The sequence below is a fragment of the Sturnira hondurensis genome, unplaced genomic scaffold (assembly GCF_014824575.4).
Source record: "Sturnira hondurensis isolate 20B ecotype Veracruz unplaced genomic scaffold, ASM1482457v3 Scaffold0015596, whole genome shotgun sequence".
Classification (NCBI taxonomy): domain Eukaryota; kingdom Metazoa; phylum Chordata; class Mammalia; order Chiroptera; family Phyllostomidae; genus Sturnira; species Sturnira hondurensis.
The window spans coordinates 5,057,704-5,074,895 of NW_028088227.1; the positions used below are offsets into that span (position 1 = coordinate 5,057,704).

The window sequence follows — 17,192 nt, forward strand, 5'->3', positions numbered from 1 at the left end:
ATGTCTACCATGTAGTGCTGCATGTATTCTCCCTGCCAGCTCCGTGCTCGTTCGGCAGGATCTGTGCCCTATAGGCCCACAGGAGGGACATGCCACATTTCTTTTTTGTGGGAGGGTAATTTATCCTTGCTCTCCAAGCTGACATGATTTTCCCCACTGCTCAGCATCACAGAACCACTGCGTGTCTTTGAGGAAGTGCATTAGCCGTGTTTGCTGTTTAACCAGGGGAGTTGGTACATAGTGAACATTTTCATACGTATAGTGCTGCCATTTTAGATAATAGAGGAGATGGTGACACTTTATTTTCTTGAAAAATTAAGAAGAGCTTTAGGTAGTTTTATTCTATAAATATTCAAGAAATCCTAACTCTCAAATAACACCACAGGGTTTAGTAAACTGGGAAAGTAAATGGGACTTAGGAAGTTCACAGAACCCATTATAATGCCTTCCTCTTATTGCCTTGCATAGTCTCCAAAGTAGGAAAGAAACAATTGGCTTGAACCTAAAAAGTGGAAGTGCTGGTTGGTTATTTTCTAAAATGGCTCATTTTCTGAGCCACTTACTCCTTCCTCCATCTGCTCTTACCTGAAGCAGTGTCTCAGCAGGTTTTTCTAGCTGTTAGTTTTGTAATCCCTTGGTTGAAGTAACAATTTTAGGTGAATTATGATTTCTTGAACATATGGTGTATTCCATTGAAGATAGATTTGTTTTATATCCCTTGAATTGTAATGCACATATTTTTAAACCTCTTTGATTTTCATGTTTCATCTGACTGTATAGCTAAGGGTATATATTTCTTGATTGTGAAATAGTCACAATAGTTTTGGATGCATGTATTTTCTTTCATATTTAGATCTCTATGTAAGGCTAATTTAGTTCTTTCCAATAAAATATCTTAAGGTCTTTTTGTTAAACAGGAATTAGAATAACTATTATAATTTATAAAATACTGCTTAGCATAAAAGTAACTCCAAAGAAATTATAACCACTCTGTAAAGTAGAAAGCACCAAAAAACTCACGAGTATAAGATAAAATATGCGTCAATAAAAGTGGTGTGCAAAGCCAACTTACTTTAGAATAAAACTTAGAATGTTGTGTTTACATCCACACAAGTCCCCAAACAAATTCTAATGAAAAAAAAATCCCTGAAAAGGATGATAAATACATTTCCTCTAATTGTCTAACAAATACTGCATGAGGATTATTAGTGTATTCATTAGTATGCTTCTATTTTGCTGTTTACCGATGCTGGTAAATCTATCAAACCCATGATAGCAGATGCAATGTAAAAATCGATTCATGTGGCAAACAGTTCAGGTCAGGGCAAACAGTTAAGGTTAGGGTCATTATAGTGAGCATGAGTAGTCTTTCTCAACAGGATCACTGTTAGCATTTGGGGTGGGGCGTGCTTTGTATTGTAGGAATGTAACCCTGTGCAACATTAGACAACCCAGGCCCTGTAGAACTTCACAATGACTGGGACATTCAAAATGGGCCCTGGAAAACATTATCTGAGTGATACAGCCTCCAGTTAAGATCTACTGGTGGAGAGTAGGGGCTGGCAACCTTTTTTTGTAAAGGGCCATATACTAAATATTTTCAGGTGTGGGCCATATAGTTTCTATTCCAGCTACTCAAATTTGCTATTGTAGCAGGAAGACAACCATAGGCAGTACAAAAAAGAGTAGCTGTGTTCCAATAATACAGTTTTGACAAGAGCAGAGGTGGGCAGATTTAGCCTGGGGGCTGTAGTTTGTTGGTGCCCTCATGTGTCCCGCCAGTCCACCAGTTTCTACACAAGAAATGCTATTTTAAAATAGTTAAAAATATTAGGTTAGGAGGGTTTGGGGTGCAAGTAATGTCAAATTGTATTTATAAGCTATGCTTTGTTTTATTGCACTTGATGGGTATTGCATTTTTTGCAAACTGAAAGCAAGACCCTTCACCGCCAAAAATATCACGAGTTGCTTTATTGTGGTCTGGAACTGAACCCTCAATATCTTTGGGGTATTTCTGTACTATTTGTAAAGCCAGGGTGGTTTCAGTCTTGGCTAAATGAATATATTATTAATGAATATATTATTATAAAAGACCAAATGCCTTTCTTCTGGCTAACCTGTTATCCTCTGCTGTTGTCATTATCTCCTCTTGTTGTCACATATTGGTAAAGCATTGTCACCTGTAGTTACCGTTGTGCAAAGGGAGAGTGACATGTCTGTCTGTCTTCCAGGAAAACCTTTCCCAGAACCACCCAGCTGATGGGCTGTCAGATCTCATTTGGGGACAAACGCAGACTTGAACTAAGAAATGCCAAGGTGAAAATTCCCATTATGTAGAACTGAGCAAAATGGGCATAGAATAATTACTATTGTCTTTCTTGGGCTGGAGAAGGATCTAGCTTTTACCCAAACCCAAGGACATACACAATGTTTGAATTAGTTGAAATTGTGTTTAAGAGAAAGTTCAGCAGGCTTTGAGGGGTTAGTGGAGGAAGATGTATTTTCAGTGTAGTATTTTTTACATTAATTTTATTATGCATTAGATATAATTATGTCTTCGATGCTACTTGAGGCTGTAATTTTCCTTTGTTTCCCATCCAGTCATTGGGAACATTTCTTTCATTCATGTCTTTGGTCAGAAGAGAGGGATGACTGTGGGCCAGGGTTCTACCCATTAATTCCAAGTTATCTCTCTTTAGTATAGAACCATTTTCAGTGCCTTCCTGAGAGTGGCCAATAATGCCAGTGTGTGAAAGATAGTATTTAAATTTGGTTAATGAAGATTACTTTGGAATCCTTAAGGAATCCCTTAAGCTGTCATGTAATCATACATGGGTAGTCTATCATGTTTTGTATTATAAAAGTAATCTGTAGAAAAGCATCCACACTGAAATGTTACAATTACTTATTTTAGTACTAAAGGGAATACAGAAGTCCATCTGGTTCTTTCAGGCTCATAAAAGGTACAGATATAAACAGAAACTGGTTTTCCCACTGTGCGTGCTGTGTTCCCTGCATTACATCATGGCATGCCTGAAGCCAAGTGCCTGCTCAAAAAAAAAAAAAAAAAAAAAAGCTTACGCTTGTCAGTGTTGATGGCTTTTATTCAAGTTCTGGATTTTTTTCCTGGAGCTTTTTCTGAATTTTGAGCTCAGTAAGCTGTCAGTATTGGGTTGAACAAGTCCATTTAGATGCACCTATATTTACTTTAGTGACTGTTGGAGAATGACACTGCAATATTTTGTGGGTAAATTTGTTCAAGAGACTTTGGTTCACATCTCCCTCATATCATTTCAGCTGGGAAGTGGCTGCCTATTTTATGCCAATCATATACTTATGTATATATTCAAGAAATATTAAATTTCTGGTCCTGACCTCAAGGATGTCAACATTCTAGTGAGGCAAATGAACAAACAATAAAATAGAGTGTGATTTATAGCACAGAGCGGAAGTATGATGTAATGTCAAAGCAAGGATGGAAGTGATGCCTGAGCTGACTCCTGAAGGCCAACTGGGAATAAGTCAAGTACAGAACACAGGGAAGGAGCTTCCCTGTTGGTGGGGTGACAGGGGCAAAGGCTTGCGGGTGTCAGAGAATATGAAAGTTTGGAGAATAGATATCAGTTCAATAAGACTTTGGGTGCAAGCTCGAGGAATTCTGAGCAACAAGTCCATCCTGGAGGACAGTAAATGTCATTGCAGCTTTATCCTTAGGCAGTGGCAGTCATTAGAGACTTTCAGCAGAGAGTGAGTGACATTGTCACATTCATATTTTGGAAAACCCACTAAGGCTGCAGAACAGAGGAGGAAATAGATGGGCTGAAAGCGAATGACCAGTTGAGAAGCCAAATCAATAATCTAAGGAGGAAATGATGAAAGCCTTGATTAAGGCAGTGTTGATAGAGAAAAAAAGAAGTGGCATTTTTGAAATATTGGAAATAGAATTTATTAGGGTTGATGAGCCTTTTCATGTAGGATGTAAGAAAAAGGAAAGAAGAAATGACATCTACATTTCTGACAGGGCTTTAGGTGGTGGTTCCATTCGCTGACCTATGAATAGAGGAGTTGGACCAATTTAGAGTGAAGGTGATGGGTTCATTTTCAAGCGTGGTAATTTGAAGGGTTTAGAAACCTTATAAATGGGTGTATATAGGAAGCTGGATTTGAGGCAGGACCTCTGAGCTAGAGAAATAGATTTGGGAGTTTTAAGCATAAATGTAAGGCATTGACATGAATGAGACCACCCAGAGACTGTGTGTAGAACAGGGAGAGACAAGGGAGAATGGGTATAGAAGAGGATGCCATTAAGAAGACTAAGAACAGGATTCAAGAAAGTAAAGGAAGGCCAAGAGAGAGTGATATCCTTAAAGTTGAGGGTATAGAACAATGTTAATATTGGTAAATACTGCTGAGATGTCAAATAAGAAGTGAAAAGGGGCCACTGGATATTTCGAGGTGATATATTTATTTATTTTTATTTAGATATGGAATATGTGATCATTATGTACTGGTAAGTTGAATACATGCATATAAATACATGAGCTGAAAATATACACATATATAATTATGTATAATTTAATAATTGACCTAAATCCCACCACCCATTATAACTACTGTTAAATTTTTGATATATCAGTAAATGAATGGATCCAAAAACTATGGTACATTTACACAGTGGAATTCTATGCAACAGAAAGAAAGAAGGAGCTCCTACCCTTTGCAACAGCATGGATGGAACTGGAAAGCATTATGCTGAGTGAAATAAGCCAGGTGGTAAAAGACAAATACCATATGATCTCACCTTTAACAGGAAGCTAAACAACAAAACAAACAAGCAAGCAAAATATAACCAAAGACACTGAAACAGAGAACAGGTGGACAGTGTCCAGAGGGGAGGGAATTTCAGGGGAAAAGGGGAAGGATTCATAGGAGCAAGAATAAAGGACACATGGATTAAAACTAACAGGGGTGGAAATGGGAGGGAGGTGAGGAGCACTGCGGGCTGAGCTGGGATGGGAGTAAAAGACAGAAAACTGTACTTGCACAATAATTTTTAAAAAATTGATATATATCTTTCCTGCCTTTTTCTATATGCAAATATATTCTGTATTTAGGTAGATGCCTATATATAACAAAATGAGTTCCTACTATAAAAATATGAGATGCTGCATGCATTTGCTTGTCACTTTTTCCCAGAGACCATGATGATCTTATCTACATCTTTCCAATTTTAGTACATAAGCTGGTGAAGCATATGGTGGCCATTGAATTAAGCCACCAGAACATTTGTGACTTTATGAGGCTAATTTCAGGGGAATGGTGAGGGTAGTAGCCAGACTGTTGTGGGATGGGGAATAGGTGAGGAAACAGAATGAACGTGATAGACTGACCCCCTTTCAAGAAGCCAGGCTGTAAAAAGGAAGGGAAATGTAGGGTATCAAGAGGAGGAGAAGGGGGAGGTTTCTTTGTTTGGTTTGTATTTTCATTTTTTAGTTGGATAAAGCTTTCCACTGACTAGAAGGAGCCAGAAACGAGGGAAAAAATAAGAATACAAAGGAGAGGCTGTGATTTGATTGAGGGTTTAATAAGGCAAAAGGGAAGGAGGTGAGGGTGGGAAAACATTCTGATGAGTTTGTGGATGGGTCATCTGAGGTGATTCTGGTCACTTTAGATGGAATATGGCTGATGCCCACATGCATTTATTTGATAAAGGCTTTTTAACTTGCTTGAAACAAAGAATTGCCACATTGAATTGGACCCATTATTTGTCCACTTGTATCTTGAGAGTGGTACCAAGAGATCCATCTTAGAAAGGTTTAGTCTTCCCTGACAAACTGAAAGGTCAGAAATGGTCCCCAGATGCTTTAATTACCCTTAGTAGTCCATTAGGAATGTATTGTCCATGTATTTCTGTGAAGCTACTTGAAGCTGTATATTTCCTTAACTTGCCTGCCCCCTGAGACTTACTACCTGTGAAATATTTAACTTAGGGAAGTCACATTGCATGTTGGAACATTCCATTAACCTTGGGAAAGTGACTTAATAGCCTTGGGCTTTAGTTCCCTTATCTGTAAGATGATAATAATAATATGCTTTAGCCTGTGACCAGGAACAGTCAATGAAATTTTTGTTGTTGTGACTGTAAATATCATGAACTAAATGGAAAGGACTATGACCTTGAAATGTATAGATTTAATGGAGCCCCAATTTGCATTTTGTAAATACCACAGTGCATTTTATTTTTGTATGTATAAAAATATGTCACCCGAGATTTTCTTCTGGCCCATAAGCCTAGAATTAAATACCGTTGATGAGCATAAAAAAATGTGGGTTATTGTTTTATTTTTTCATATGACTTTTTATATCAACAAGCTTAATGAGGTGATATACCAGGGGGCATATATGCTGAGTACCACTGGTACTGAGATATCAATCCTCAGTACAGAAGACTCCTAAGCAAATATAATTGCCCTAATGTGTTAGGATCTTTAAAGTCTGATATTTCAGCTTCAGAGGGCAAGGATAGCCCAGTGCAGGCAAATCATACCCGTTTACTGGAGCTGCTACCAGACACACGGCAGTGCCTGTCACGTTAGGTCCAGTGAATAAGCCACCATTTGATGGGAAACTAAGAGAAGCCAAGGTAATTAGGTTAATGTCATGTCTCTGTTTGAGTTTCTGCAAGTTAATTCTTATTAACTCACTAGCACACATATGGATTTAACATTGAATTATAAAATAAAATACAACAATCCACTACAGCTTGCATAAAATACAAGTCCTTAAGTACCAAGTATTCTTTTAATCACTAACAAGTTAAAATAGCTCTTACCTGAATATCTGCTTTTATTTCTTCGTATTATATCGTAATATTATGATTACTTTCTTCTTGACTCCCTATCTGGGGTTACTTGCCTGTTTTTTGGTAATCTTGCTTATTCTTCTTTTCAGCACTCCTCTGGCAGCAATTCAAAAGGGTTGATTATTTTACATTATTTTTGTTACACAATATCACTCCATCAATGCCTGTAAAATTTGGTGTTCTTGGTCACCTTTCTATCATCTGATCTTAATGCCCGTTGAAATGAGAGGTTAATGGCCCCAGTGTTGCCATTAACCGTTAGCCATCCCAGCTGAGCTCACTCTCTGATCACTCCTCTCTTGGGGAGGGGGGGGTTTCCGCCTCTTCCAAAGGAATGAATGAGAACAAGTTTTACCTCGCTATTCAGCATTGATGTTTTCCATAGCACCTGCTTGCGCCCTGCACACACTGGGTGGTTAGTACACATGCACTGAATGAATGGATGGATGGATGAAATGAAGAAAAGGAGAAAGAATTGGAGCATGTGAGATTTGACTTCTCTGCCAGAGTTTTGAAGGTATTCTGGGGAAGGAAAACCACTTTTTGTTTTGTTTCTTTTCTGGTAAGAGGCATCTGAAGTGGTGCATTCTGACTTGAAAAATCTCTTTTTTGCATAAGAGCATTGGTGGTGAATTTTTATCTATACTCATTTTGTGTGTATGTGTGAAAGTGAGTGCGTGTGTGATTGTGAGACTTAGAGCTTGTCAAAGAACAAAATCCACGAGCATTCATAGCATTTTTACTAAATGCCTAGTGTTGTGATAATCATTGTGAAGGGGCAGAGTCCTTGTCCTGGAGTGTTATCAGAGAGCACAGCATTTTTTTTGTAATTTTTATTTTTAAATTATTTTATTGTTGTTCAAGTACAGTTTTCTTCATTTATCCCCCTCTGCACCCCACCCCCTGCAACCCCAGCCATCTCCACCTCCCTCCCCTGATCCCACCCCTCTTGGTTTTGTCCATGTGTCCTTTATAGTTGTTCCTGAAAACCCTTTCCCCCTTGCCCTCATTATCCCCTGCCACCTCCCTTGCCATCTCCCTTCTGGTTACTGTCAATTCTTAATTTCAATGGTTCTGGTTATATTTTGCTTGCTTATTTGTTATGTTGATTAGGTTCCACTTAAAGGTGAGATCATACCTGGAAAGCATTATGCTAAGTGAAATAAGCCAGGGTGTGAGGGACAAATACCATGTGAGAGCACAAAATTTATATCAAGCAGATAGAGATCAACACAAGGCAGTTTGTATTTAAATTAATTACTATGGTGTAGTCATCCTAATTAGACGGAATTCAGACAAAGGAAACATGGGCCTTGGGGACCAAAGGCATTTGGGGTTGAGGAGCAGACGGAAGGCTTCCTAAGAAGTACCGTGGGCCAACTTCCAGAGCTTGCGCAGTTCTTGCAGAAAGCTCATGCAGAACTGGGCAGTGAATCAAATTCAAAGCCGGTCTTACTAGTTTGTCCAAAGAAGCCCCTGGCTTAGATTTTCTTGAACAAAATTTACACCTAGTTTTAAAGCATAATAAATAAAAACTAGTGATTCAGTTAAAGCAAGTATTGACTATGATGTGTTTTAAAACATATAAGTAGATAAAAGAAACTTGAATATAAATTACTTCTCTAAATGAAACCAAGATATCATTCATATTAGGCCTCTAGTAAGTATTACACAAAGAATACATCTAAAATTTGTCTGAAAGGTATTTTTGAAACTATTACTCACTGGGAAATGGTCCCACTATTAAAAAGATAAAAAATTAATACTTGAAAATAATTAGATATTTAGAGCATAATTCATGTGTGTATACTTAATAAAATATTTGTGAAGGACCTGTCATCCTATTGTATCCTACAGGTGAGAGTAACAAAGTAAAACCTTGATTTGTGCCCCAGTAAGTTTATGATCTGCTGGACGATATAAAAGTAATGACAATTTCTTGACAATGAGCCAGCTAGGAATAAAGATCTCCTGTTACTGACTATAAAGCCAGGAGCAATTGAGGGGTTATGGAGAAGACACACGGTGAGAATGTCAGTATTTGGATAGTGGGGGAGAAAAAGGAAGGTGTCTGGCGGGGACATTGGGAAGCGGCATGAACCCTGTGTTACAATGCGGTCCAAACCTGATTGAGGCAGAAGACTGATTTTAAGGAAATAAGATCTAACAGATCATGGTCAGAAAGTTGAGTGCAGCCCTTGCTACAAAGAGCACTTGGGACTTACTGGAGAAAAGAGTTAAGCAATCATCTTGGTCCCCTAGAAAAATAATGTTTGTGTAAGTAATTTGGACTGAATTATACTGAAGAGCTAAAGATAATGAGAGCAATTTGGTGGTTACTTTGCTATAATCTGAATATGAAATGTTGAGGTTCTGTTGAGACTTACATAGCCATTATTATGTGAAATTCTAATTTGCAGAAGGTTAGAAGGACACAGGGTAAATTAATCACCAAAGAAGCTGTGTTCTTATTAAATAATTTGAAATTACTTTTGGACTATAACTATAATTCCTCAGAATATGTTGTTTGAGAATACTAATGGTTTATATTTTCAGTTATTGAAATCTGTTGCCCAAATGTGAATTGCGTTGTTGCTGATGGATGACAGACAGGTAGAACAAGGTTAACCTTTGGTCAAGTGTATTTTGAAAACCTGTGTCTTTCTTTGGTGGGACTTTGGAAGGCTTCACATTGCACATAGACTACGCACTGCCTACCTGGTTATCACTTATGTTCATACTCGAGTGAAAAACAAGCCGTAATTTAGGAGTAGATTCAGTGTGTTTATGCTCCAAAATGAATTTAAATGATGAGGCTATGAATGTGGTGAAAAGCAAGGAAATGGATTTGACAGATACTAGCTTTCATTCTGAATTTCAAATTACTGAGTTTCAATTAACATTCTCCAGGAGTAGTGAATTTCTATTAAGTTAGCAAGTAGTTTTAAATTTTATGAGTATGCTTTTGTAAGTATAAAAACTCATTTCAGTAAGATATGGACATAGTTATTTTTTTTATTGGCAAGCTGTAGGCTATGCATTATTCGTCTAAACTTGTCATTCTGAAAGTCTTCAGGCTAAGGATCTTTCTTTGTATACTCCTTTTTTGGTGCAGTTTTGTTTGTTCAGATAGAAGAAATAAGAGGCTTTGAAGTGGATGTAATGTTTGGTGCTTATTTAGTATGTGCTTTTTAAAAAATGAAGGCATTCTTTAGTAGGGGTTTATGCTTAGACATGAAGTGCTATTACAGCCTTTTAAAATTATTACAATTATATTTTGTTCAGCAGTGTTTCTTTGGGTGCTTTGTTAAAAGGTATGGGTTAATCATAAATTGAGATCTTGCAGATATTTTAATACTTGGGGATAGTGGTACACTTCTCTTACTCAGTAGCAGAGATAATAGCCCTGCCCTCTTCCTCTGTAATAGCAAAGAACCATGGGAAATTACATATTACCTCAATTTTGAATAAAAATGTTGATGGATCCTGTAATTGCAGCAGTGACTTGCATTTAGGTCACTTCTCAGTTCACTGAGCCAGGGCTTTGAACAGTTATTGTGTAGAGGACAAACACAGACTCCTTATGAGGGGGGAACCCCAAAACACCCAGAATTATTTTCTGGGGAATGGCCCCTTGTAGTCCAGGCTTCCCCCATGAGGTGAGTGTTCTAGGAACCCATCTGGATCCGTATACAAGATGGTGTTGTTGTGAGAGGCTGTGTTGGCTTCAGGGAATTTTTTTTGGAAGATTCTTTTTTAAAAATTATACTTTATTGAGTATGCTATTACAGTTTTCCCAGTGTTCCCCTCTTTATCCCCCTCTACCCCGTACCTCCAGCCCTCCAGCATCTCTCCCTTAGTTCATGTTCATGGGTTGTACATATAAGTTCTCTGAGTTCTCTGAGTTTTCCTATACCATTTTATTCGTTTATCTTTAGGGGGGAAGGGAAGGAGAGAGGAAGAGAAATATCAATGTATGGTTGCCTTTCGTGTGTTCCCTGCTGGGAAGTGGCCTGCAACCCAGGCTTGTGCCCTGACTGGAAATTGAACAGCGATCCCTTAGTTCACAGGCTTGCGCTCAATCCACTGAGCTACACCAGCCAGGGCACTCTTCCTATTTAATGCCTACCAATTGTGCTTCTTTTTCCCTGTACCTTTTCCCCCCATTCCTCCCCTCTCCCTCCCCACTGAAAACCCTCCATGTGTTGTCTATTTCTCTGATCCTGTCCCTGTTCTCATTGTTTGCTTAGTTTTTGTTTTCATTGTTTTTCTTTCTTTTATTTTTTTAGGTTCATTTGTTGATAGTTGTGAATTTGTTGTCATTTTACTGTTCATATGTTTGATCTTCCTTTTTTTAGAGAAGTCTTTTTAACATTTCATATAATAAGGGCTTGGTGAGGATGAACTCCTTTAACTTAACCTCATCTGGGAAGCACTTTATCTGCCCTTCCATTCTAAATAATAGCTTTGCTGGATAAAGTAATCTTGGATGTACGTCCTTGCCTTTCATGACTTCAAATACTTCTTTCCAGCCCCTTTTTGCCTGTAAGGTTTCTTTTGAGAAATTAGCTGATAGTCTTATGGGCACTCCTTTGCAGGTAACTCTTTCCTTTCCTCTTTCTGCTTTTAAGATTGTCTCTTTGTCTTTAATCTTGGGTAACTTAATGATGATGTGCCTTGGCGTGTTCCTCTTTGGGTCCCACTTCTTTGGGACTCTTGGGCTTCCTGGGCTTCTTGGACTTCCTAGAAGTCTATTTTGTTTGCCACATTGGAAAGGTTTTTCTTCATTATTTGTTCAAATACATTTTCAAGTTCTTGCTCTTGTTATTCTCCCTCTGGCACCCTTATAATTCAGATATTGGAACGTTTCAGGTGGTCCCAGAGATTCCTCAGCCTCTCTTCATTTTTTTGAATTCTTATTTCTTCATTCTGTTCTGATTGAGTGTTTATTTCTTCCTTTTGTTCCAAATCATTGATTTGAGTCCTGTTTTCCTTCCTGTCACTGTTGGTTCCCTGAATATTTTGCTTTATTTCATTTTGGGTATCTTTCATTTGTTCTTTCATTTTTCAACCAAGCTCAATCAGTTCTGTGAGCATTCTGATTACCAGGGCTTTAAGTCCTCCGTCAGATTGTTTGGCGATCTCCTTCTCGCTTAGCTCTCTTCTTGAGGTTTTGCACTGTTCTTTCATGTTGGCCCTATTTCTTGGCTGGGAGCCCCTGATAAGTTATAAGGGGATGGGGCCTCAGGTATTCACCAGGGCTGGGCAACCCTCTTTGCTGCACTGCAGTGCTGCCTGTGGGGGAGGGGCCAGAGAGGGGAAAAATGTAGCTCATCACCTCGTCTCTAGCGTATTTTTCAATGAACTCTGGTGTGAAACAGGGACTTTCCCCCACCATGGCAACTTCCATAGCCCACAGCCACCTCTGAATCTCAGTTTCCCCTTAAGTCAACCCCACCCAGCTGGTCCACCACCTCACTGTGGTTTCTCTCCATCTGCCCTCTTACCGGTCTGGTTGTTCTTTTTGACTGTTTCTTTAATTTCATGGTTGTCGAAGTTCCATGCAGTTTGATTTTCTGGCACTTCTGGTTGTTTATTGATTTTTAGATTGGTTGTTTTTCTTCTTTGGGTTGTGTGAGGAAGCAAAGGCTTTCTACCTACACCTCCATCTTGGCCAGAACTCTGGAAGACTCTTTCAACACATTTGCCTGTTTCATGATGGGTGATTTACGACCACACTTGCCCACACAGCCCTGTGGTCAGTAGTTTTTTACCAAAAATGGCATGAACCCCATGCCCACTCTCCCTATTCACCCAGTCTTGCTCCATGTCACTTTCTTTGTTTCCTTGTTTTCCTCAATGAAAACATTTCCCCTCAAAGGGAAATGTTTTGCTGATGTGGAAGAGCTGAAACAAAAAACAGAAGCACTCAAAGGCATCAGAATTGACAAATTCAAAAACTGCTTTGAGCAATGGAAAAAAGTCTCAACTGGTGTATTACATTAAATGGCGAGTACTTTGTAGGTGACTGAAGTTTAAATGACGCAGACACCAGCCCACAGTGTCTGTGGTGTTATGGATGAGACAAGACATTCAGGTGGACTAGCGAGTCCTGTGGAGGAAATGGGACGGCACGGCACTCTTTCAAGGAGAGAGCAACCCAACCCTTGCCTCGACAAGCTTTTATTGGCTTCAATTTGCACAGGAATAAAGCCCATCAATCATTGTCAGGCAGAAATGATTGAACAATAGGTAACATTCAGAGAACTCTGAGGGTTTATTCTAAGTCAGGGTCAGATAGTTAAAGAACCATAAAAGTTTGGGGAAACAAACTCATTTCAGGCTTGGACCCTTATCATTTAAATTGAGGATATTAGCAAACCAGGCTTCACAGGATTTTATGCATTCTTTCTTAGGCCTGATCACCCTAGGGAACACGCCCTTTCTAGCACAGGGCCACACCCACCTCCAGCATTGTTTCAGGCTTAAGTCAGGCAGGGGGAGTAAGGCAGCCAAGAGATTAGGAGACTTCTTGCAGACAGAACGAGGACTCAGGCTATGTCAAAGCTGAGGGGTGAAGGTCCATCACCCCCTTTTTCTGCAGCCCCCAAGTCCTTTCCTGGGGCCCTCCATGATTGTGCCTGTCTTGGGCCGTCCCTCCCTTGAGGAATCTTACCCATCATCAGCTAACCAATCAAACACTGGGGGCCAGGCAGGGTGAAAAAAAAGGAGCAGAGGTGGTGCCCCTGCCAGTGAAATAAGCTTTGTCTCCTTAGTGGCGTATGGTCTGAAGGTTGCTCACTCAGCCTTAGCCATGGGGGGTGGGTGGGTTATAGCTTCTGAAACCAGGCAGGGCAGTTCCCAACATTAGACATATGAGAATAAATATACAATTTTTTATAAATAATTTTTTTATTTGGGTCTCCCCTTGTATAGTCAAAGTAAGAGGAAATGAGCTTAAATTCAGCAAAGTTGTGGGACTTGCCCATAATTGGGCCACTTGATTAGGTCATTTTCATACTCAAGGTACCACCAGGAACAGTACCCAGTAACCCTTTCTCCTCTTCCATTTATACCTGTTCTGTTGTAGGAAAGTATATTCAGATGGGAAGCAGGGTGTCCTTTATTCTCTTAGGGTATCTGAAGGGTCATGAAATGCCTTCTTCACTATTTTTGTTTCTCAGTCGCTACTCCTGCCTCTGATGCCCACATTCACATATACTCTCCTCAACTGTAGAAGAAAGCCCCTCTTATAATAGGGTACCTAAATATGATATACCTTTTTATTATTTTTGTTATTGTCATTATTATACAATAGAGAATTTGAAGTACTGTTGTACTTCAGATAAAATAATTGGAAGACCTACTTTTCTATCAAACAATTCCCAATTATTTAGAAACAAGATTTCTTTGGAAGCATTTATTTTTTATTAAGCAAGTATTTCTGGACCTCTGCTTTACATTCTTCACAGTGATCACTACTATTGCAGTGAGTGTAACAAGAAAAGGTGTCTTCTCTGTGGGAGCTACTTGAACTTTTGGGGTGTGGTTTGAAAAACCATGTGTTACTTTGCCCCAGCCAGGTGGCTCAGTTGGTTGAAGCCTCATCCTGTACACCAAAATGTTGCAGGTTCAGTTCCCAGTCAGGGCATGTACCTAGGTTGCAAGTTCAATCCCTGTTTGGGGCCCATACAAGAAGCAACCTGTATTTCTCTCTCACAGTGATGTTCCTATCTCTCCCCCTCCTTCTCTCTCTAAAATCAGTAAACATATCCTTGGGTAAGGATTAAAAAAATAATAATAATAAAACATCCCATGTGCAATTTTGATGTGGCATTCTACTTCCCTGTTGAAAACACTTTAAGGCCTTGGATCCCTGAAAAGCATAAGTAACTTTCAGAAAGTAAGATAACAACAATTACAGTGATAACTGTAATGACAAGAGGGGTGTTGTTAATCAGCACTGTCTCCAGAGGTGGTCTGTATCATCTTGATTATCGCTCCCAGGCTGGCATGCATGGCTGTGGTCAGTGTTTACAATACTGATTCTCAAGGTGTGGTCCCTGGACCAGTAGCATTGACATCATCTGGGAACTTGTACAAATGCAAAAAAAAAAAAAAAAATCAAAACACAACAGCAGGTTTTAAAATTCACCCAGACCTAATGAATCAGAAACTCTGTGGACAGGTCCTGGCAATTTGTGCATGAACATGTCCTTAAGGTTGTTGTGATGCACAGTTGAGAGCCACCTACAAAAATTTACCAGAAACTTAGCAGCTGAAAACAACATCAATCTAACTCTGTGGACAGGTCCTGACAATTTGTGCATGAACATGTCCTTAAGGTTGTTGTGAGGCACAGTTGAGAGCCACCTACAAAAATTTACCAGAAACTTAGCAGCTGAAAACAACATCAGTCTACTAGCTCGTAGTTTCTGAAGGTCAGAAACCCAGGTGAACTTGGATGGGTCCTCTGCCTAGCATCTCACAAGGCTGCAAACAGTGGTGTTCATGGGGCTGTGTGTTTTAGTGGAGGCTTTTGGAATCTACTTCCAACTGAAGTCCCTGTTCCTTTGTTGACTGCCAGGCAGAGCCTGCTTTAGTTCTTATAATTTACTGACACTCCTTTTCATGCTTTGCACATGCTTCCCTGTAGCAACTACAGATCGAGTCGGGTCCTCCTCACAGTCTAAGTCCCTCTGCCTTCCTGTTCAGCTTCTCCTGGCGTCTTTGATGGATCTCCCTGATCACTTCACTTCTTCTACCTGTGGACAGTAGAAACCTATTTTTAAGGGCTCGATTTTACATTGGGCCCACCTATATAATCCAGGTTCATGTACCTATTTTAAGATCCATTGGTTAGTAACCTCAGTTATATTTGCAAAGTCCCCTTAACCATGTACTGTAACGTATTCACAAGTGTAACACAAATTTTTGGTTACTTTGAATAGCCCATCTCTTGGCTTTGCCAGGGTTCTGTGATGCTTACGCAGTCTCCAGCCTCACTGCCAGCATCCCATTCTCATCACAGAGGACCAAAGGTGGCTGGAGGAACCAGAACTTAGGACCTACCCAACCCTACCAGGAAGTGAAGCCCCATTTCCCATGAGCTCCACACGTGTACCAGAGCACTTGCCATTTGTGTCTCCCTAATTTTATCTAACATTCTTTCATGTTCATCCTCCTTCTCCCCCTCCTTCTCTCCCTCATTCTCCAGAGGGGCTGGCTCCTGTTTTTTTATTTCCATCTCTGTCTCTGTCTTCCTGGAATGGGGTTCAGAGCCCCATGGTGATGCTGGCATAAACTTAAGCCTAGGGATTATTCTTTAGAAGCAGTAACATAGTGATTCTGAGCACATATTCTAAAACCGAGCAGTTTAGGTTTGAATTTTGTAACCTCAAGCAACTTTCTCGATTGTTTTATGCCTCGGGTTCCCTCCCTGTAAATGGGAGCTAATAATAATGCTGGGTCATTAGCCAGAATTATTACTCGTGAAAGAAACAGTGTGATTCATTGTTTTCATTCTCATTCTTGAGATGCTGAAGAAATTTAGAAAATTCTCTTTTTTTTCCATACCTATCATCTTCTCAACAAAGCTTTCTTTTCAAATGTCTTGCCTTTCAGGATCTCCACTGGCCCCCACCCCAATGGGTGGCTCAACCTGGCTGGGGTGATACTCAGGCAATCATCATTACAAACAAAAGGAACATCACACTTTTCATATGCAGTTATTTCATGGATTCTCAGAACACATTCATAAATTACGTAAGGTTATTATCATCCTTGTTTTACAAATGGTGAAACTGAAGCTTAGATTAAATAAATGACAGCACATTTTGTGTGGAGATAGGTGAATAAACCCACACTATTAGTCATTTACTTCTTCTGAATTTGCCTATCAAGGAAAGCTAGCTCAGTGTTGAAGCGAAAGTTCCATGAGGAGAATCCGAAGCTAAAGGATCCTGGACCATCTCTGGCAAAAGAACCACTGTAGAAGGAGTGGTAAGAACTTGGATGAGGCGGAGGGTTCAAAAGACCTTTTCTGGGAATATCTGCAAAGGGGAATCTCTGCAGTAAATTGTGTACTAAGTTGACATATCTGCCATTTAAAGGCATCCCTTGGGATGGCCAATCTTGAGAGATCTTCTGTTTATCAGGACACTCTCCAAGGGGACAAGACACCTTTGACCTTTGGCTGCTCCTAAGGGATCTTGTTTTACTCTTTTTGTCATGTTTTGTTTTTTTTTTCCTCCTGTAGCCAGTGGCAAATGGTTGATAGCATCTTAACCTGTGCCTCTTCCTTACCCCGCACAGAGAGTCCGAAGTGATA

The 17,192-nt window shown here is 39.6% G+C and overlaps 1 protein-coding gene and 1 non-coding gene across 2 annotated transcripts in view; one reads left to right on the forward strand and one right to left on the reverse strand.

Moving 5' to 3' along the window:
- Positions 1 to 17,192, forward strand: part of LOC119000346 (catenin alpha-2-like) — an 895,408-nt gene that overhangs the window by 120,856 nt on the left and 757,360 nt on the right. The window lies entirely within an intron of this gene.
- On the reverse strand, positions 5,152 to 5,254 carry LOC119000374 (U6 spliceosomal RNA). Its single transcript, XR_005069306.1, has one exon. It is a non-coding gene; the product is annotated as a U6 spliceosomal RNA (small nuclear RNA).